This window comes from Arachis hypogaea, chromosome 16 (assembly GCF_003086295.3).
Source record: "Arachis hypogaea cultivar Tifrunner chromosome 16, arahy.Tifrunner.gnm2.J5K5, whole genome shotgun sequence".
NCBI lineage: Eukaryota > Viridiplantae > Streptophyta > Magnoliopsida > Fabales > Fabaceae > Arachis > Arachis hypogaea.
Genome location: NC_092051.1, coordinates 119,475,847 through 119,499,077, shown reverse-complemented (window position 1 = coordinate 119,499,077; position 23,231 = coordinate 119,475,847). Strand labels below are relative to the sequence as shown.

Below are 23,231 nucleotides of genomic sequence, written 5' to 3'. Positions count from 1 at the left end.
GTAGTTACGTATACAGCAAACTCCCTTTCTACGCATGTGATGTGACTTCTTCAAGAACGCTCTTCTCGCCTAGTCTCTTCCGTTCTCACCGGTTCGTCGCTGCCAGCAATATTAGCCGCCGCTGTTTAGAGCACTGGCCGACGCCGCCCTGTGCACCGCGAACGTCCGAACAGCACCGTCACGCACTTTGCGTCATTCGCGCAGCCTCCAACGCACCGGCCGTGCAGCCGGCGGGTTTCACCATTCCAGCATCTTCATCCGCGACAGACGAGGGGACAGACGAGGCAGTCGTTTCATCCGTGCATCACTCCGTGCTATACATATTCACAATCAACGAAGATACAAAATCATTGGCAGAGATGGCAAAAAATTTGTTGGTCCATGGCTTTGATTGCTATATATCCACAATTAATCAAGATACAGAATCTTTAGCTCTTTTTTCTCTGTTCTTTAACACTTCTGATTTAATTCTGCTCTCTTTCACAATCTAGTCACCGTCGACTCTCTCCATCCCATAAATGTGCTGGATGTTCAATTCACTAGCTATGTAGATGGTTATTTTAATTCTTAATCGCATGATTATTTTGTTCGTTTCAGTTTAAATATATACAATTAACAAATATTGGATGGTCATTTCACTACGTAGCCGGATGATTATTTTAATAACTACGTGGATGGTTGTTTGATGACGATCTCACGACGGTGACGGTGACGGGAAGGGGGCTACAGGAGTGGCTGCTGGTTGGGGAGGAAGAGTGATTTGAGGGTGAAAACTGTTTATAATTTAGGGTTTGGATGGTTATTTCTGAAATAACTAAATGGAGGTTTTTGGATTTAGGGTCATTTGTAGAATGGTTTTTTTTTATCCCTATTAGGCTAAATAACCAGCCCATTGTACACATTGTGTCGAACCGGTTAATTAATGACTAATTAACCCATAAATTAAAGTTTATTCTAGAAAACGAGAAATGAGATTTTCATGGTTTAATATGATAGAGAAAATTAAGACGAGAATTTCAACACTTAAAGAATTTGGCCCAAGATTGGGCCAAACGGGCCAGTATTGGGCCCTTGGCCCAACCCAAACCCATTAGAACAAAAGAGCACAACTCTTCCTCCCCTTCCTCAAAGCCAAACACGCTGAAACATGCAAGGAAAGGGGGAAGAACACTCTTCCAAAGTTCTAACCCTTACTTGTCGCTATATCTTTTGATCCGGAGCTCCGATTGCCGCACCATTTACGGTCATGCGACCACGTCGCCGAGCTCTACAAAGCCCATAACTTTGTTTCTGAGGTAAACCACGTTCTCATCTCAGATCTTCCAGCCTTGATTTTCAAAATTTATGGGTAAAAATATTGAGATTTGTGAGTTTTTAATATTATAGGATCCAACTAGCTTGATGGAGAGGCTTAATCTTGTCTCCTTAATTCTTGGGTGTGGTAAGATTCTCAACCCTAGTGGAATTTATTAGTTTATGATGTTTAGGTATTAAGTGGCTATGTTTGAATGTGATATTGTGGTCTAGGTAGTGTATATATGTATGTTGGAGTTTGATTGAAGTCTTGTAAAGCTTGGAAAGGAGATTTTTGTGCTGAAAAATCTGGTTGAAGGGTGTTGTAGCTTTGAGAGCCTGTGAAATAGTAATATTTGAAGTGTTCCGGGTTGAGCGGAGAATCGGCCAAGGTATGGTTTCGATTTTCTGTATCTAAAATGTAATGTGGTGTGAAAACTTAGGCTAGAAACCCTAAGATAGGATTTGAATTATTGATGTTGTTGATTGGTTGAGATGAATTGTGTTGTTATGTATGTGATTAGTAGATTTTGGATGTTTTGATGGTATGATGTATGAGAGATATGCATGTTTTTATATATGCTTAATAATTGGTTGAGATTGAATTGTAGGTGAAACCATATTACTGGTGCAGATGATATTGATTGTATGTATTGATGGTTGATGGAATTGGTATTGTTGGAACTTGGGATGGGAAAAGATATATGATATGATATTTTGTTTGAAATTGAGTTATTTGATTGAGATTGGTCAAAATAGTGGATTGGTGGATTGTGAATTTAATAAGAATGTTAAAAATAGGAGTTGAGGATGCTTGAGATTGATTTTGGTAGGTATTGGTTAGGTTTAAAAGAATTTGGAAGTGTATGTTTTGAAAATTGGAAGCTTGTGAACTGTTGTAAAAATGATTTTTTTTATGAACTTCATCGGATCATATCTTGAGCTACCGTTTTTGAAATTTAATTCATTTTATATCAAATGAAAGATAATTTAACAAGCTTTAAAATGGTTTGAATTTTGTGGGAATCTAAATTCTGTAGAAAGAGATATGATCGTTGAAAGTTGGTGCCTGAAATCTGAATTTTGTGAATGCTGCAGAATTTGTGATTTCTGGTTTGTGTCCGCACACACAGCCTTGTGCGCACGCACACCATATGGATTTTTGAAATTGTGCGCAGGCACAGCCTTGTGCGCATGCACACACGGGGACATGGCTACTGCTGGGAGCGTTAGCACGCTCTGTGCGCACACACAACCAACGAAGTCTTGCAAGCTAAGCTCGCGCACAGCCTTGTGTGCACGCACACCTTGGTAGGTGTATTCTGTTGAGGGCATTCGCAAGTCCTGTGCGTGCACTCAACAATGAAAAGTTTGCTTTCTGTGCGTACGCACAACCTTGTGCGCACGCACACTTTCTGAAAATACTTCTAGGCGTGCGCACGCATACCCTTGTGCGTATGCACACTGCCCTGTTTTCTTATAAAAATCTTGTTTTTAAATGTTTCACCTTCCCGGTAAGCTTGTAATCTTCTGTGACCCTGTTTCCAGCAAGTATAATAAGCCCCCATTTTCATCCTTTAAGTCCTAAATCAATATAGAATGCCTAGTAATTAAGAAGAAGCTAGGGAAGGGGGGTAACTTGTGGATGAAGAAAAAGGAAATATTGAGGTATTATGACCAATGATGATTGTATGAGTTGTTGAGGAGGATGGTGGGAGTGCTGTGTATGATATGAGTCGAATAGCTGTATGTGATGATGGCTATGGCTGATTATGAATTACGATTTTAAGCCGGATGGCTGAGATAAATATTGAATTATGGTTGAGAATGAATACATAGATATGCTGATTAATTGATATTGTGATTGTTGCACTCCACCTATCTGAGATACGAGTTTCCTTGGGTGAAAGTAGTGGCTAGCCACCAGGTGCTCCAGGTTGAGACTCGATACTCTACTAACCCTATGTCGTAAGTGTGGCCGGACACTATGAAAGTTCCGGATGAGTTCGACCCCGTGGATAAACACCAGTGAGGGTGTTGTATGTGAATTATGATTATGTTTGTGAATAACTCGAGTTGGAAATGTGTGACAGAGGGACAGTCCAATGGTTAGCTACCAGGACTTATCCGGTTGGCTTTATGACCGATAGATGAGATTCATCAGCCACTAGGACAGGCATACATCATATGCATTATATGTGATTTGTTTGGAATGCCTAATTGACTGCATAATTACTTGCTAATTGTCTAACTGCCATATTTGCTTCCTACTTGTGAATTTTCTTGTTTGATATAATTTTGTTTGCAATATTAAATTATTGGTGGCAGTTGGAAGGTTTGAAGGATCTGGAAAGGGGAGTTTTAGTTAGACTGAAGATCCTTAGTTAGTTGCCTATTTTCATTTCTCATGGTTTTGTTATGTTTATACGCTTTAATTATGAATTTGGGAGTTTAGGATTGCCTTCGGCTTTCCTAGGACATTATATGTTAGATAATTGGGCACTGTTACCATGATGAGAACCTCCAGTTCTCACCTATGCAGATTTTGTAGTTTTCAGATGCAAGACGTGAGGCTCCTCGCTGAGGCATGCTGGAGACTTCTGTTTTAGCGAAGATCCTTAGCTCTCGGGACTTTATTTTGGTTTTATGTACTTGCCTAGATATGTATTATCTCCATTATATATATACTGTATTGACTCCTTTTAGAGGTTATTTTGGAGACTTGAATTTTGTAACTCTGTATTTTGGGTTTTCTTTTGGGTCGTTTCTCTATATATGTATGTATACTTCTGTGCTCGGACCGGTTATCTTTGTAAACCGAGTCTTGAGCTTTGATATCTGTATTTTTGGCACTCTCTTGTATATATATTCGTGTTAGCTTACCTTATCTGCTTCGTTTATGTTATCGATCGGAGTGTTGCGCTTTTCAATTTAACGATTTTGTTTTACCCCTTTTTCTCTAAAGGTTCTTAGTTATAAACATTTTTCACACTACTATATATACTAAATTTTATTTTTTTGAGGTCGTAATACCTCGCCATCTCTGTTTTATGACTTATGCATAAGACTCTGTGTGGTAGGTGTTACATTATGGTATCAGAGCAGTTCGTTTCTGTAGAGCCTGAGTGACGGATTGACTATGCTTCTATGCATTCTCTGTGTATGTGTTTATGTGATATTAGGATATCTAATTGATATAACTGACATAAACGTTCATGAACATGAATTTGAGACTTTGAGCACTAGACTTCCGATATTGAGACTGATCAACTTGATATCGATTGTTTGGTGTGTATAGGAATCAGATGGCGCCTTGTAGACGCGGTCGAGGCCGTGGGAGAGGTCGTACTGGTACTCAAGGACCAAAAACCAACCTGAATGATCCGGTAAACTTTATGGCGGCATTGGAAAACATGGTTGCTGCTATGCAGGCCACTACAAAGGCTCTTGGACAGCAGATAAATAATAATGGCAATGGCGGAAATGGAGCTCATGGCCTGATGACGCTGGCAACCTTGTTAAAGGTTAATCCACCAAAGTTCAAAGGAACCACCAATCCAACTGAAGTCGATACCTGGTTTCAGGCCATGGAGCGAGCACTGCAAGCATAGTTGGTGCCTGAAGAGCAGTGTGTTGAGTTTGCTACGTATTAGCTTACTGGAGAAGCACCGCATTGGTGGCAAGGAACCAAACGTCTCTTGCAGCAAGGTGATGACCCTATTTCATGGGATGCTTTTCAAGTGGAGTTTTATAAGAAGTACTTTTCAAATTCCGCTCGGACGACAAAGGAACTTGAGTTAGTGCAGCTGAAGTAGGGTGCTATGTCTGTATCCAAGTATACAGACAAATTTGAGAAACTATGCCGCTTTTCTCGTATCTGTCAGGGAGCCCTTGAAGGCTTTGAGGAGTTGAAATGCATCAAGTATGAAGGAGGGCTCCGAAGCGACATCTTTAGTTCAGTAGGGCCTATGGAGATCAGGACTTTCTCTGAGTTGGTGAATAAGAGTAGAGTGGCTAAAGACTGTGTGAAAAGGGCAGCTGTAGAGAAAGGAAGCCATAGGGAACCATTCCCACAGAACCGAGGGAGGAGCTTTGCTCCTAGAGGTCCACCTTTCAAGCGGGGAGGCTTTGTACCACAGTGGACTCAGGGTCAGAATAACTTCAAAAGGCCTAACAACAATAATGTTCCAGGAAGAAGATTTGGGAAGCAGCCTTTGAATGAGCAAGCTTGTGCTAGGTGTAGGAGTTACCATCCTGGCGTTCCGTGTAAAGCCGGTTGGGGCTTATGTTACTCATGTGGTAAGCCGGGGCATAAGGCCTCAAACTGTCTGGAGAAGCAGAGACAAGGTACTGGGAGAGCACAGCAGCCTGGTCGGGTGTTCACTACCTAAACTGTGGGTGTCAAAGGCTCTGATACACTTATCCGAGGTAAATGTGATATGGCTGGTCAAATCTTAAATTCTTTATTTTATTCGGGAGCAACATATTCATTCATTGCATTTGAAAATGCTAGTGAGTCAGAATTGAAGATTGTGGTTTTGGGCTACGATCTGAACGTGTATAATGCCACTCATGAAGCCATGGTGACTAGGTTAGGATGTCCGCAAGTTTCATTTAGGGTCAAGCAGCGTGATTTTGTCCATAATTTAATTCGCTTGCCGATGACCGACCTTGATCTTATCTTGGGATTGGATTGGTTGTCAAAAAATCATGTTTTGCTGAACTGTTTTGAGAAATTATTGCATTTCATGCCAGAAGGATCAGAAAGGCCGGTTGTGGTAAATAGCTGTTATTTAAATTACGTGGAAGTAAATTATTCGGGACAGGAGTGTCAGGGCGTTATGCTGTTAGCTGCGAGTGTGTCGGGTGAGGAACAAAGTTTAGAGAAAATTCCAGTTGTTTGCGAATTTCTTGAGGTGTTTCCGGATGACATTGAGGAATTCCCCCTAGCCAAGAGATTGAATTTGCAATTGAGTTGGTACCGGGAACGGGGCCAATTTCGATTGCCCCTTATAGAATGTTGCCTTTAGAAATGGCTGAACTCAAGGCTCAGTTGGAAGACTTAATGAGCAAACGCTTTATCCGCCCTAGTGTTTCTTCGTGGGGAGCGTCGGTGTTACTAGTGAAGAAGAAAGACGGGAGCATGCGGCTCTGTGTGGATTACAGGCAACTGAATAAGGTCACAATAAAGAATAAGTACCCGCTGCCGAGGATTGACGATCTCATCGATCAGTTACAAGGAGTTGGGATTTTCTCCAAGATTGATTTGCGATCCGGTTATCACCAGATAAGGGCGAGAGATGAGGACATCCCTAAGACTGCTTTCAGGACTCGTTATGGTCATTACGAGTACACTGTAATGTCTTTTGGGTTGACAAACACTCCTGCAACAATTATAGATTATATGAACAGAATCTTTCGCCCGTTTTTAGATAAGTTTGTTGTCGTCTTTATTGATGATATACTAATTTATTCTAAGACGGAAGAAGAACATGTGGAACACCTGAGGATCATGTTGCAGATACTAAAGGAAAGGAAACTCTATGCGAAACTATCTAAGTGTGAGTTTTGGAAGAGTGAGGTGAAGTTTCTTGGCCATGTAGTGAGTAAGCAGAGGGGATAGTAGTAGATCCTTCCAAGGTGGAAGCAGTGATGGAGTGGGGGCGATGATTAGCGGATAATTTATACGCTTTTTGGCATTGTTTTTACATAGTTTTTAGTATGTTTTAATTACTTTTTAGTATATTTTTATTAGTTTTTAAGCAAAATTCACATTTCTAGACTTTACTATGAGTTTGTGTGTTTTTTTGTGATTTCAGGTATTTTCTGGCTGAAATTGAGGGACTTAAGCAAAAATCTGATTCAGAGGCTGAAGAAGAACTACAGATGCTGTTGGATTCTGACCTCCCTGCAGTCAAAGTGGATTTTCTGGAGCTACAAAAACCCAATTGGTACGCTCTCAATTGCGTTGGAAAGTAGACATCCAGGGATTTCCAGCAATATATAATAGTCCATACTTTGCCAGAGTTTTGACGATGCAAACTGGCATTCAAACGCCAACTTCCTGCCCTATTCTGAAGTTAAACGCTAGAAACAGGTTACAAATCAGAGTTAAACGCCACAAACCTGCTACAACCTGGCGTTTAACTCTAAGAGAAGCCTCTACACGTATAAAGCTCAATGCTCATCCCAAGCACACACCAAGTGGGTCCCGGAAGTGGATTTCTGCATCATTTACTTATCTCTGTAAACCCTAGTAACTAGTTTAGTATAAATAGGACTTTTTACTATTGTATTAGAGGTCTTGGTTATTCTGGTTCCCCCTCTGGGGCTGAAGCCAATGAACACCATTATCACTTATGTATTTTCAACGGTGGAGTTTCTACACCCCATAGATTAAGGTGTGGAGCTCTGCTGTTCTTCATGAATTAATGCAAAGTACTATTATTTTTCTATTCAATTCAAGCTTATTCTTATTCCAAGATATTCACTTGCACTTCAACCTGATGAATGTGATGATCCGTGACACTCATCATTCTCACCTATGAATGCGTGCCTGACAACCACTTCCGTTCTATCTGCAATAGCTTGATGTGTATCTCTTAGCCTCCATTCTGAAAGATCGGAGTCTTCGTGGTATAAGCTAGAATCAATTGGCAGCATTCTTGAGATCCGGAAAGTCTAAACCTTGTCTGTGGTATTTCGAGTAGGATCTGGGATGGGATGACTGTGACGAGCTTCAAACTCGCGAGTGTTTGGCGTAGTGACAGACGCAAAAGGATCAATGGATCCTATTCCAACATGAGTGAGAACCGACAGATGATTAGTCGTGCGGTGACAGCGCATTTAGACCATTTTCACTGAGAGGACGGACGGTAACCATTGACAACGGTGATCCCCCAACATACAGCTTGCCATGGAAAGGAGTATGAATGATTGAATGAAAGCAATAGGAAGGCAGAGATCCAGAAGGAACAAAGCATCTCCATACGCTTATCTGAAATCCCACCAATGAATTACATAAGTATCTCTATCTTATTTTATATTTTATTTATGATTTTAATTATCAAAACCTCATAACCATTTGAATCTACCTGACTAATATTTACAAGATGACCATAGCTTGCTTCAAGCCGACAATCTCCGTGGGATCGACCCTTACTCATGTAAGGTTTATTACTGGGACGACCCAGTGCACTTGCTGGTTAGTTGTGTGGAGTTGTGAAAAAGAGTTGAGATTACATTCGTGCGTACCAAGTTTTTGGCGCCGTTTTAGAGATCACAATTTTGTGCACCAAGTTTTTGGCGCCGTTGCTGGGGATTGTTCGTGTTTGGACAATTGACGGTTCATCTTGTTGCTCAGATTAGGTAATTTTATTTTAATTTTACGTTTTTTGTTTTTATTCTTTTTATTTTCAAAAAAAATTTGAAAAAAATAATATATAATTTATATTTGTTCTTCAGAATTTTTAAGAATGAATTCTAGAGTTTCAGATGATGCTTTTATCATCACAGGAGCTAATTGATTCCCATCAATTTGGCTGTTGTATGTAATGTCCTGCTGAAGCTTGGCTAGCCATGTCTAATCTTTTTAGACTGAAGCTTTAGACTAACATTGCATGATTCCTGGAATTCTTATTAAAAATTTTGAAATCCTTATTTTTCTTTTTCCAAATAATTTTCGAAAAATACAAAAAAATTTAATAAAATCATAAAAACCAAAAAATTTGTGTTTCTTGTTTGAGTCTAGTGTCAAATTTTAAGTTTGGTGTCAACTGCATTTTTCTTATTTTTGAAAATTCATGCATGGTGTTCTTCATGAACTTCAAGTTGTTCTTGATGATTTTCCTTATTTGATCTTTACATTTTCTTGTTTTGTGTCTTTTCTTGTTTTTCATATGCATTCTTGAATTATTAGTGTCTATAGATTAAAAATTTCTAAGTTTGGTGTCTTGCATGTCTTTCTTTTCTTAAAAATTTTTAAAAATAAGTTCTTGGTGTTCATCTTGACATTTAAAGTATTCTTGGTGTTCATCTTGACATTCAAAGTGTTCTTGCATGCATTAGTTGTTTTGATTCATAATTTCTATGTTTTGTTTCAATTTGGTGTTTTTCTCTCTCTTTACTAAAAAATTCAAAAATAAAAAATATATCTTTCCTTATTTCACTCATAAATTTCGAAAATTTGAATTGATTTAGTCATAAATGTTTTAAATTTAATTGCTTCTTATGAGTCAAGTCAAATTTTCAATTTAAAAATTCTATCTTTTTCAAATCTTTTTCAAAAATCAAATCTTTTTCATTTTTTCTTTCATATTTTCGAAAATTTCAAAATGATTTTCAAAATCTTTTTATTATTTCTATCTCATATTTTCGAAATTAATGCTATCATTTAATATTCTGATTCAAAAATCTCAAGTTGTTACTTGCCTATTAAGAAAGGTTCAATCTTTAAAATTTTAAATAATATCTTTTAGTTTCTTGTTAGTCAAGTAATCAACTTTAATTTTCAAAATCAAATCTTTTTTAAATTTCTTTTTTAAATCTTTTTCAAATTAAATTTAATCATATCTTTTTCAAAATTGAATTTCAAAATCTTTTCTAACTTCTTATCTTTTCAAATTTGATTTTCAAATCTTTTTTTTATTAACTACTTGACTTTTTGGTTTGATTTTAAAAGTCTTCTATTTCAATCATATATTTTCTCAAAAATTTGAAAACTAAATAAAGTAATTACTATTCCTTATCTTTTTCAAATTTTATTTTGTTTCTCTTTTTAATTTTCGAATTCTAAACTACATTTTAAAATAAAAATAAAAATATTTTCCTTTTATTTTAATTTAAATTCGAATTCAATCTCCCTCTCTCATCTCTCTATATATTTATTTATCTACTAACACTCCTCTTTCACTCAAAATTCGAACCCCCTCTTCTTCTTTGTGTTCGAATTTTTCTCTTCTCCTTCTTCTATTCTTCTCTTCTTCTACTCACATAAATGAATCTTTATACTGTGACATAGAGGATTCCTCTTTTTTTCTGTTCTCTTCTTTTTCATATGAGCAGGAACAGGGATAAAGACACTCTTATTGAAGCTGATTCTGAACCTGAAAGGACTCTTAAGAGGAAACTAAGAGAAGCTAAAGCACAACCCTCTGGAGAGAACCTGATAGAAATTTTTGAAAAAGAAGGAGACATGGCCGAACTCAATAACAATGGTGGAGATGCAAGGAAGGTGCTTGGTGATTTCACTACACCAACTTCTAATTTCTATGGAAGAAGCATCTCAATTCCTGCCATTGGAGCAAACAACTTTGAGCTTAAGCCTCAATTAGTTTCTCTAATGCAACAGAATTGCAAGTTTCATGGACTTCCATTGGAAGATCCTCATCAGTTTTTAGCTGAATTCTTGCAAATTTGTGACACTGTCAAGACCAATGGAGTTAATCCCGAGGTCTACATGCTTATGCTTTTCCCTTTTGCTGTAAGAGACAGAGCTAGAACATGGTTGGATTCACAACCTAAGGAAAGTCTGAACTCTTGGGAAAAGCTGGTCAGTGCTTTCCTGGCCAAATTCTTTCCACCTCAAAAGATGAGCAAGCTTAGAGTAGAAATCCAAACCTTTAGACAGAAGGAAGGTGAGTCCCTCTATGAAGCTTGGGAAAGATATAAGCAATTGATCAAAAGGTGTCCTACTGACATGTTTCCAGAATGGAGCATCATATGTATATTCTATGATGGTCTATCTGAGTTGTCAAAAATTTCATTGGACCATTTTGCAGGAGGATCTCTTCATCTGAAAACCCCTGCAGAAGCTAAGGAACTCATTGAAATGGTTGTAAATAACCAGTTCATATACACCTATGAGAGGAATCCTGTGAACAATGGGATGCCTCAGAAGAAGGGAGTTCTTGAAATTGATACTCTGAATGCCATATTGGCTCAGAACAAAATATTGACTCAACAAGTTAACATGATTTCTCAGAGTCTGAATGGATTGCAAGCTGCATCCAACAGTACTAAAGAAGCATCTTCTGAAGAAGAAGCTTATGATCCTGAGAACCCTGCAATGGCAGAGGTGAATTACATGGGAGAATTCTATGGAAACACCTATAATCCTTCATGGAGAAATCATCCAAATTTCTCATGGAAGGAACAACAGAAGCCTCAACAAGGCTTCAATAATAATGGTGGAAGAAATAGGTTTAGCAATAGCAAGCCTTTTCCATCATCTTCTTAGCAACAGACAGAGAATTCTGAACAAAGCCATTCTGGCCTGGCAACCATAGTCTCTGATCTATCCAAGACCACACTAAATTTCATGAATGAAACAAGGTCCTCCATTAGAAATTTGGAGGCACAGGTGGGTCAGCTGAGTAAGAAGATTACTGAAACTCCTCCCAGTACTCTCCCAAGCAATACAGAAGAAAATCCCGAGAGAGTACAAGGCCATAACCATGACCAACATGGCCGAACCTGGAGAGAGTGAGGAGGACGTGAGTCCCAATGAGAAAAGCCTCATGGGACGTCCTCTGGACAGAAAGGATTTTCCCTTTGAGGAACCAAAGGAATCTGAGGCTCATACAGAGACCATAGAGATTCCATTGAACTTTCTTCTGCCATTCATGAGCTCTGATGAATATTCTTCCTCTGAAGAGGATGAAGACGTCACTGAAGAGCAAGTTGCTAAGTATCTTGGAGCAATCATGAAGCTGAATGCCAAATTATTTGGTAATGAAACTTGGGAGGATGAACCTCCCTTGCTTGCCAATGAACTGAATGCATTAATGAGGCAGACATTACCTCAGAAGAAACCGGATCCTGGAAAATTTTTCATACCTTGTACCATAGACACCATGACCTTTGAGAAGGCTCTGTGTGACCCAGGGTCAGGGATAAACCTCATGCCACTCTCTGTAATGGAGAAACTGGAAATCTTTGAGGTACAAGCTGCAAGAATCTCACTAGAGATGGAAGACAAATCAATGAAACAGGCTTATGGACTAGTAGAGGACGTGCTAGTAAAGGCTCAAGGCCTTTACATCCCTGCCGATTTCATAATCCTAGACACTGGGAAGAATGAGGATGAATCCATCATCCTTGGCAGATCCTTCCTAGCCACAGCAAAAGCTGTGATTGATGTTGACAGAGGAGAGTTGGTCTTTTAGTTAAATGAGGACTACCTTATATTCAAGACTCAAGGTTCTCCTTCTGTAACCATGGAGAGGAAGCATGAAAAGCTTCTCTCAATACAGAGTCAAATAAAACCCCCACATTCAAACTCTAAGTTTGGTATTGGGAGGCCACAACCAAACTCTAAGTTTGGTGTTGAGAGGCCACAACCAAACTCTAAGTTTGGTGTTGAGAGGCCCCAACCCTGCTCTGATTATCTGTGAGGCTCCATGAGAGCTCACTGTCAAGCTATTGACATTAAAGAAGTGCTTATTGGGAGGCAACCCAATGTTATTTAATTATATCTATTTATTTTCCATTGTTATTTAATGTTTTTTTTAGATTGATGATCATGTGAAGTCACAAAAACAACTGAAAAATCAAGAACAGAATGAAAAATAGCATTAAAAATAGCTCACCCTGGAGGAAGAGCTTACTGGCGTTTAAACGCCAATAAGAGTAGCAGAATGGGCGTTAAACGCCCAGTCTGGCACTATTCTGGGCGTTTAACGCCAGAAACAGGCACCAGACTGGCGTTTAACGCCAGAAACAAACATCAACTTGGCGTTAAACGCCAAGAAAGGGAGAAAAGATGGCGTTAAACGCCAGAAACAAGCAGCAATCTGGCGTTTAATGCCAGAATTGCACTCTAAGGGCGTTTTGCACGCCTAAATGGAGCAGGGATGATAAGTCCTTGACCCCTCAGGATCTGTGGACCCCACAGGATCCCCACCTACCCCACCTCTTCTTCTCTCCTCTTCACACCTTTCCATAACACTCTTCTCCATACTCTCTTCACCACTCACATCCATCCATCATAAACCCCACCTACCTCACCATTCAAATTCAAACTATTTCCCTCCCAAACCCAACCCCTCATACACACTATCACCCTCCCTTGGCCGAACCTACCACACATCTCCATCTCCTCCATCTCTTCTTTTTCTCCTCCTTTCTTTCTTCTTTTGCTCGAGGACGAGCAAACATTTTAAGTTTGGTGTGGAAAAAGCCCCGCTTTTTAATTTTCCATAACCATATGGCACCTAAGGCTGGAAAAACCTCTAGAAAGAGAAAAAGGAAGGCAATTGCTTCCACCTCCGAGTCATGGGAGATGGAGAGATTCATCTCAAAGGTCCATCAAGACCACTTCAATGAAGTTGTGGCCAAGAAGACATCCTCATTGAAGAGGACAAGCCCATCACTAAAAAGAGGATGGAGCAAACAAGAGAGCCCACTCATGGACCTCAACAAGAGCATGAGGAAATTTCTCATCATGAAATCCCTGAGATGCCTCAAAGGATGCACTTTCCTCCACAAAACTATTGGGAGAAAATTAACACCTCCCTAGGAGAATTAAGTTCTAACATGGGACAACTAAGGGTGGAGCACCAAGAGCATTCCATCCTCCTCCATAAAATTAGAGAAGATCAAAGAGCTATGAGGGAGGAGCAACAAGGGCAAGGAAGAGACATTGAGGAGCTCAAGCATTCCATTGGATCTTCAAGAGGAAGAACTAGCCGCCATCACTAAGGTGGACCCGTTCCTTAATCTCCTTGCTCTTGTTTTTTCTGTTTTCGAAAATTTGCTTTATGTTTTATTTATGTTTGTGTCTTTATTACATGATCACTAGTGTCTAAGTGTCTATGTCTTAAAGCTATGAATGTCCTATGAATCCATCACCTTTCTTAAATGAAAAATGTTTTTAATCACAAAAGAATAAGAAGTACATGATTTTGAATTCATCCTTGAAATTAGTTTAATTATTTTGATGTGGTGACAATACTTTTTGTTTTCTGAATGAATACTTGAACAGTGCATATTTTTGAATTTGTTGTTTATGAATGTTAAAATTGTTGGCTCTTGAAAGAATGATGAAAAAGGAGAAATATTATTTGATAATCTGAAAAATCATAAAATTGATTCTTGAAGCAAGAAAAAGCAGTGAATAACAAGGCTTGCGAAAAAAGAAAGAGAAAAAAATGGCGAAAATAAAAAAAAGAGAAAGAAAAAGAAAAAGCAAGCAGAAAAAGCCAATAGCTCTTTAAACCAAAAGCAAGAGCAAAAAGCCAATAGCCCTTTAAACCAAAAGACAATGGTAAAAAGGATCCAAGGCTTTGAGCATTAATGGATAGGAGGGCCCAAAGGAATAAAATCCTGACTTAAGCGACTAAACCAAGCTGTCCTTAACCATGTGCTTGTGGCGTGAAGGTGTCAAGTGAAAAGCTTGAAACTGAGCGGTTAAAGTTATGATCCAAAGAAAAAAGAGTGTGCTTAAGAACCCTGGACACCTCTAATTGGGGACTCTAGCAAAGCTGAGTCAAATCTGAAATGGTTCACTCAGTTATGTGTCTGTGGCATTTATGTATCCGGTGGTAATACTGGAAAACAAAGTGCTTAGGGTCACGGCCAAGACTCATAAAGTAGCTGTGTTCAAGAATCAATACAATGAACTAGGAGAATCAATAACACTATCTGAATTCTGAGTTCCTATAGATGCCAATCATTCTGAACATCAAGGGATAAAGTGAGATGCCAAAACTGTTCAGAGGCAAAAAGCTACTAGTCCCGCTCATCTAATTGGAGCTAAGCTTCATTGATATTTTAGAATTTATAGTATATTTTCTTCTTTTTATCCTATTTGATTTTCAGTTTCTTGGGGACAAGCAACAAGTTAAGTTTGGTGTTGTGATGAGCGCATAATTTATACACTTTTTGGCATTGTTTTTACATAGTTTTTAGTATGTTTTAATTACTTTTCAGTATATTTTTATTAGTTTTTAAGAAAAATTCACATTTCTGGACTTTACTATAAGTTTGTGTGTTTTTCTGTGATTTCATGTATTTTCTGGCTGAAATTGAGGGACCTGAGCAAAAATCTGATTCAGAGGCTGAAGAAGGACTGCAGATGCTGTTGGATTCTGACCTCCCTGCACTCGAAGTAGATTTTCTGGAGCTACAGAAACCCAATTGGCACGCTCTTAATTACGTTGGAAAGTAGATATCCAGGGATTTCCAACAATATATAATAGTCGATACTTTGCCTGAGTTTTGACGATGCAAATTGGCGTTCAAACGCCAACTTCTTGCCATATTCTGAAGTTAAACGCCAGAAACAGGTTACAAATCAGAGTTAAACGCCACAAACCGGCTGCAGCCTGGCGTTTAACTCCAAGAGAAGCCTTTACACGTGTAAAGCTCAATGCTCAGCCCAAGCACACACCAAGTGGGTCCCGGAAGTGGATTTCTGCATCATTTACTTATCTCTGTAAACCCTAGTAACTAGTTTAGTATACATAGGACTTTTACTATTGTATTAGAGGTCTTGGTTCTTCCGGTTCCCCCTCTGGGGCCGAAGCCAATGAACACCATTATCACTTATGTATTTTCAACGGTGGAGTTTCTACACCCCATAGATTAAGGTGTGGAGCTCTACTGGTGCACGAAATTGTGATCTCAGGCAACGGCGTCAAAAACTCTGTACGCACGTCTTAATAAATTATTTTTCATTCACAACTTCGATACAACTAACCAGCAAGTGCACTGGGTCGTCCAAGTAATAAACCTTACGTGAGTAAGGGTCGATCCCACGGAGATTGTTGGTATGAAGCAAGCTATGGTCACCTTGTAGATCTCAGTCAGGCGGATATAAAATAGTTATGGAGTTTTCGAAAGTAAATAATAAAATAAGGATAGAAATACTTATGTAAATCATTGGTGAGAATTTCAGATAAGCGCATAGAGATGCTTCCGTTCCTCTGAACCTCTGCTTTCCTGCTGTCTTCATCCAATCAATCCTACTCCTTTCCATGGCTGGCTTTATGTAAGGACATCACCTCTGTCACTGGCTACTTTTGATCCTCTTTGGAAAATGGTCCGATGCGCTGTCACTGCATGGCTAATCGTCTGGAGGCATCACCGTGATCAATGGCTGCGTCCTATCCTCTCTGTGAAAATGGTCCAAATGCTCTGTCACAGCACGGCTAATCATCTGGAGGTTCTCGATCATACTGGAATAGGATTTACTATCCTTTTGCGTCTGTCACTACGCCCAGCACTCGCGAGTTTAAAGTTCGTCACAGTCATTCAATCCCAGAGTCCTACTCGGAATACCACAGACAAGGTTTAGACTTTCCGGACTCTCATGAATGCTGCCATCAATCTAGCTTATACCACGAAGATTCTGATTAAGAGATAATCATTCAATCTAAGGTAGAACGGAAGTGGTTGTCAGGCACGCGTTCATAAGGAATGATGATGATTGTCACGTTCATCACATTCAGGTTGAAGTGCGAATGAATATCTTAGAAGCGGAAAAAGTTGAATTGAATAGAAAAACAGTAGTACTTTGCATTAATCTTTGAGGAACAGTAGAGCTCCACACCTTAATCTATGGAGTGCAGAAACTCTACCGTATGAAAATACATAAGTGAATAGAGGGTAAGCATGGCCGAGTGGCCAGCCTCCCATGGTGGTCTAGAGATCTAAAAGTGATCAAAAGATACAATCCAGGATGATCTGAAGATCTCAAATACAATAGTAAAATGTCCTATTTATAATAAACTAGCTACTGAGGTTTACAAAAGTAAGTAATTGATGCATAAATCCACTTCCGGGGCCCACTTGGTGTGTGATTGGGCTGAGCTTGAATGTTACACGTGCAGAGGTCATTCTTGGAGTTGAACGCCAGGTTTGGATCCTTTTCTGGCGTTCAACTCTGGCTTGTGACGTGTTTCTGGCGTTTAACTCCAGACTGCAGCGTAGAACCGGCATTCAACGCCATTTTGCGTCATCTAAACTTGACCAAAGTATGGACTATTATATATTGCTGGAAAGCCCGGGATGTCTACTTTCCAACGCAATTGGAAGTGCGCCATTTTGAGTTCTGTAGCTCTAGAAAATCCACTTTGAGTACAGGGAGGTCAGAATCCAACAGCATCAGCAGTCCTTCTTCAATCCTCTGAATCTGATTTTTGCTCAAGTCCCTCAATTTCAGCCAGAAAATACCTGAAATCATAGAAAAACACATAAACTCATAGTAAAGTCCAGAAATGTGAATTTAACATAAAAACTAATGAAAACATCCCTAAAAGTAACTAGATTCTACTAAAAACATACTAAACACAATGCCAAAAAGCGTATAATATATCCGCTCATCACAACACCAAACTTAAATTGTTGCTTGTCCCCAAGCAACTGAAAATCAAATAGGATAAAAAGAAGAGAATATACTATAAATTCCAAACTATCAATGAAACATAGCTCCAATCAGATGAGCGGGACTTGTAGCTTTTTGCCTCTTGAATAGTGTTGGCATCTCACTTTATCCATTGAGGTTCAGAATGATTGGCATCTATAGGAACTCAGAGTTCAGATAGTGTTATTGATTCTCCTAGTTCAGTATGATGATTCTTGAACACAGCTATTTTATGAGTCTTGGTCGTGGCCCTAAGCACTTTGTTTTCCAGTATTACCACCAGATATATAAATGCCACAGACACATAACTGGGTGAACCTTTTCAGATTGTGACTCAGCTTTGCTAAAGTCCCCAATTAGAGGTGTCCAGGGTTCTTAAGCACACTCTTTTTTTTTTTTTTGCTTTGGACCTTGACTTTAACCGCTCAGTCTCAAGTTTTCACTTGACACCTACACGCCACAAGCACATGGTTAGGGATAGCTTGGTTTAGCCGCTTAGGCCAGGATTGTATTCCTTTTGGCCCTCCTATCCACTGATGCTCAAAGCCTTGGGATCCTTTTTATTACCCTTGCCTTTTGGTTTTAAGGGCTATTGGCTTTTTTCTCTTGCCTTTTGGTTTTAAGAGCTTTTGGCTTTTTCTGCTTGCTTTTTCTTTTTCTATTTTTTTTCGCCTATTTTTTTTCTTTTTTTTTCTGCAAGCTTTGTTCTTTGCTGCTTTTTCTTGCTTCAAGAATCATTTTTATGATTTTTCAGATTATCAAATAACATGTCTCCTTCTCATTATTCTTTCAAGAGCCAACATATTTAACATTCTTAAACAACTTCAAAAGACATATGCACTGTTCAATCATTCATTCAGAAAACAAAAAGTATTGTCACCACATCAAAATAATTAAACTAAATTCAAGGATAAATTCAAAACTCATGTACTTCTTGTTCTTTTGAATTAAAACATTTTTCATTTAAGAGAGTTGATGGATTCATAGGACATTTATAACTTTAAGACAAAGTTACTAACTACTAATGATCATGTAAGAAGACACAAACATAGATAAGCACTTAACATAGAGAAAACGAAAAATAGAGAATTTAAGAACAAGGAATGAGTCCACCTTAGTGATGGTGGCGTTTCCTTCTTGAGGAACCAATGATGTCCTTGAGCTCTTCTATGTCTCTTCCTTGTCTTTGTTGCTCCTCCCTCATTGCTTTTTGATCTTCTCTAATTTCATGAAGGATGATGGAGTGCTCTTGATGTTCCACCCTTAGTTGTCCCATGTTGGAACTTAATTCTCCTAGGGAGGTGTTGATTTTCTCCCAATAGTTTTGTGGAGGAAAATGCATTTGAGGCATTTCCGGGATCTCATGGTGATGAGCTTCATGCGTCTCTTGAGATCCATGAATGGGCTCTCTTGCTTGCTCCATCCTTTTCTTAGTGATGGGCTTCTCTTCCTCAATGGAAATGTCTCCTTCTATGAAAGCTCCATATGAGTAACATAGATGGCAAATAAGATGAGGAAAAGCTAACCTTGCCCCAGGACAGGGCTTTTTGGCTATTTTGTAGAGTTCAAGGGAGATGACTTCATGAACTTCTACTTCCTCTCCAATCATGATGCTATGGATCATGATGGCCCGATCCACAGTAACTTCAGATCGGTTGCTAGTGGGGATGATGGAGCGTTGGATGAACTCCAACCATCCTCTAGCCACAGGCTTGAGGTCCAGTCTTCTTAATTGAACCGGCTTGCCTTTGGAGTCAATCTTCCATTGAGCTCCTTCCACGCATATGTCCATGAGGACTTGGTCCAACCTTTGATTAAAGTTGACCCTTCTAGTGTAGGGGCGCTCATCTCTTTGCATCATAGGCAAGTTAAACGCCAACCTCACATTCTCCGAACTAAAATCTAAGTATTTCCCCCGAACCATTGTAACATAATTCTTTGGATTCGGGTTCTTACTTTGATCATGGTTCTTAGTGATCCATACATTGGCATAGAACTCTTGAACCATTATGATGCCGACTTGTTGGATGGGGTTTGTTAGAACTTCCCAACCTCTTCTTTGGATTTCATGTCGGATCTCCGGATACTCATTTCTCTTGAGCTTGAAAGGGACCTCGGGGATCACCTTCTTCTTGGCCACAACATCATAGAAGTGGTCTTGATGGGCTTTGGAGATGAACCTTTCCATCTCCCATGACTCGGAGGTGGAGGCTTTTGTCTTCCCTTTCCTTTTTCTAGAGGATTCTCTGGTCTTGGGTGCCATCAATGGTAATAGAAAAACAAAAAGCTTATGCTTTTACCACACCAAACTTAGAATATTACTCGCCCTCGAGCAAGAGAAGAAAGAATAATAGAAGAAGAAGAAGAAAATATGGAGAAGAGGGGGAGAGGTGTATTCGGCCAAGAAGAGAAGAGAGGGCTATGTTGTGTGAAAATGAGGAAGAATGGAGGGCTATATATAGGGAAGGGAGGGGGTAAGTTTTGGCCATAAGGGTGGGTTTTGGGTGGGAAATTGATTTTGAATTTTTGAAGGTAGGTGGGGTTTATGAGGTAGGTTTATGGGGAAGAGTGGATGGATATGAGTGGTGAAGTGGTGATAGGGAAGAGAGATTGAGGTGATTGGTGAAGAGTTTTGGGGAAGAGTGTTTATGGGATTGTGTGAAAGAGGGGTGAGAAGAAGTGAGTGGAGGTAGGTGGGGATCCTGTGGAGTCCACAGATCCTGAGGTGATCCTGTGGGATCCAAAGATCCTAAGGTGTTCAAGGATTTACAACCTTGCACCAAATTAGGCATGCAAAATGCCCTTGCACACAACTCTGGGCGTTCAGCGCCAGATTGGTGCTTGTTCTGGGCGTTGAACGCCCATTTGTTGCCCATTTTTGGCGTTGAACGCCAGAACCATGCTTGTTCTGGGCGTTCAGCGCCAGCTCTTCTCCAGGGTGCAATTCTGGCGTTCAAACGCCCAGATGCTGCCCATTTTGGGCGTTCAGCGCCAGAACCATGCTCTGTTCTGGCGTTGAACGCCAGCCAGATGCTTCTTACTGGCGTTTAAACGCTAGTGAGATACTCCTCCAGGGTGTGATTTTTCTTCTGCTGTTTTTGATTCCGTTTTTAATTTTTATATTTATTTTGTGACTCCACATGATCATGAACCTAATAAAACATGAAAAACAATGAAAATAAAAATTAGATAAATAAAAATTGGGTTGCCTCCCAACAAGCGCTTCTTTAATGTCAATAGCTTGACAGTGGGCTCTCATGGAGCCTCACAGATGTTCAGAGCATTGTTGAGACTCCCCAACACCAAACTTAGAGTTTGGATATGGGAGTTCAACACCAAACTTAGAGTTTGTTTGTGGCTTCCCAACACCAAACTTAGAGTTTGATTGTGTGGGCTTTGTTTGACTCTGCTTTGAGAGAAGCTTTTTATGCTTCCTCCCCATGGATGCAGAGAGAGATCCTTGAGTTGTAAACACAAGGTTGTCCTCATTTATTTGAAGGATCAATTCTCCTCTGTCCACATCAATCACAGCTCTTGCTGTGGCTAGGAAAGGTCTTCCTAGGATGATGGATTCATCCTCATCCTTCCCAGTATCTAGGACTATGAAATCAGCAGGGATGTAAAGGCCTTCAACCTTTACTAACACGTCCTCTACTTGTCCATAAGCCTGTTTTCTTGAATTGTCTGCCATCTCTAATGAGATTTTAGCAGCTTGCACCCCAAAGATTCCCAGTTTCTCTATTACAGAGAGGGGCATGAGGTTTATCCCTGAACCAAGGTCACACAGAGCCTTTTCAAAGATCATGGTGCCTATGGTACAAGGTAGTAAGAACTTTCCAGGATCCTGTTTCTTCTGAGGCATTGTCAGTTGATCCAGATCACTTAGTTCATTGGTGAACAAGGGAGGTTCATCTTCCCAAGTCTCAACACCAAATAATTTGGCATTCAGCTTCATGATTGCACCAAGATACTTGGAAACTTTCTCTTCAGTGACATCCTCATTCTCTTCAGAAGAAGAATACTCATCAGAGCTCATGAAGGGTATAAGGAGGTTTAATGGAATCTCTATGGTCTCTAGATGAGCCTCAAATTCCTTTGGTTCCTCAGAGGTAACCTCCTTATTGATCACTGGATGTCCCAGGAGATCTTCCTCACTGGGATTCACGTCCTCTCCTTCCCTTACAGGTTCGGTCATTTTGGTTATGTCAATGGCCTTGCACTCTCCTTTTGGATTTTCTTCTGTATTACTTGGGAGAGTATTGGGAGGGATTTCAGTGATCCTTTTACTCAGCTGGCCCACTTGTGCTTCCAAATTTCTAATGGAGGACCTTGTTTCATTCATGAAACTCATAGTGGCCTTAGATAGATCAGAGACTAAGTTTGCTAAATTAGAGGTATTTTGTTCAGAGTTCTCTGTCTGTTGCTGAGTGGATGATGGAAAAGGTTTACTATTGTTAAACCTATATCTTCCACCATTATTAAAGCCTTGTTGAGGCTTTTGTTGATCCTTCCATGAGAGATTTGGATGATTTCTCCATGATGAGTTATAGGTGTTTCCATAAGGTTCACCTAAGTAATTTAACTCTGCTATTGCAGGGTTCTCAGGATCATAGGCCTCTTCTTCAGAAGGCGCCTCTTGAGTACTGTTGGATGCAGCTTGCATTCCATTCAGACTCTGAGAAATCATATTGACTTGCTGAGTCAATATTCTATTCTGAGCCAATATGGCATTCAGAGTATCAATTTCAAGAACTCCCTTCTTCATAGACGTCCCATTACTTACAGGATTCCTCTCAGAAGTGTACATGAACTGGTTATTAGCAACCATGTCAATGAGTTCTTGAGCTTCTGCAGGCATTTTCTTTAGGTGAATGGATCCACCTGCAGAAGTATCCAATGACATCTTTGATAGCTCAGATAAACCATCATAGAATATATCCAGGATGGTCCATTCTGAAAGCATGTCAGAAGGACACTTTTTGGTCAGCTGCTTGTATCTTTCCCAAGCTTCATAGAAGGATTCACCTTCTTTCTGTCTGAAGGTTTGAACATCCACTTTAAGCTTGCTCAGCTTTTGAGGAGGAAAGAACTTGGCTAAGAAAGCCGTGACCAGCTTATCCCAAGAGTTCAGGCTATCTTTGGGTTGAGAGTCCAACCACACTCTAGCTCTGTCTCTTACAGCAAAAGGGAAAAGCATGAGCCTGTAGACTTCAGGATCTACTCCATTAGTCTTAACAGTATCACATATCTGCAAGAATTTAGTTAAAAACTGAAAGGGATCTTCAGATGGAAGTCCATGAAACTTGCAGTTTTGTTGCATTAGAGAAACTAGCTGAGGTTTTAGCTCAAAATTGTTTGCTCCAATGGTAGGGATGGAGATGCTTCTTCCATGTAAATTGGAGTTAGGTGCAGTGAAGTCACCAAGCATCCTCCTTGCATTATTATTATTTTCGGCTGCCATCTCCTCTTCTTGTTCGAAAATTTCTGAAAGGTGCTTGCTGGATTGTTGTAATTTAGCTTCTCTTAGTTTCCTCTTCAGAGTCCTTTCAGGTTCTGGATCTGCTTCAACAAGAAT

At 39.7% G+C, this 23,231-nt stretch overlaps 2 non-coding genes across 2 annotated transcripts; one reads left to right on the top strand and one right to left on the bottom strand.

The window, feature by feature from the left end:
• Positions 1–10,888: 10,888 nt before the first annotated feature.
• On the bottom strand, positions 10,889–10,992 carry LOC112760792 (small nucleolar RNA R71). Its single transcript, XR_003181214.1, has one exon. It is a non-coding gene; the product is annotated as a small nucleolar RNA R71 (small nucleolar RNA).
• Positions 10,993–22,613: 11,621 nt separating this feature from the next.
• Positions 22,614–22,721, top strand: LOC112761778 (small nucleolar RNA R71). Its single transcript, XR_003182155.1, has one exon. It is a non-coding gene; the product is annotated as a small nucleolar RNA R71 (small nucleolar RNA).
• The last annotated feature ends 510 nt before the right edge of the window (positions 22,722–23,231 follow it).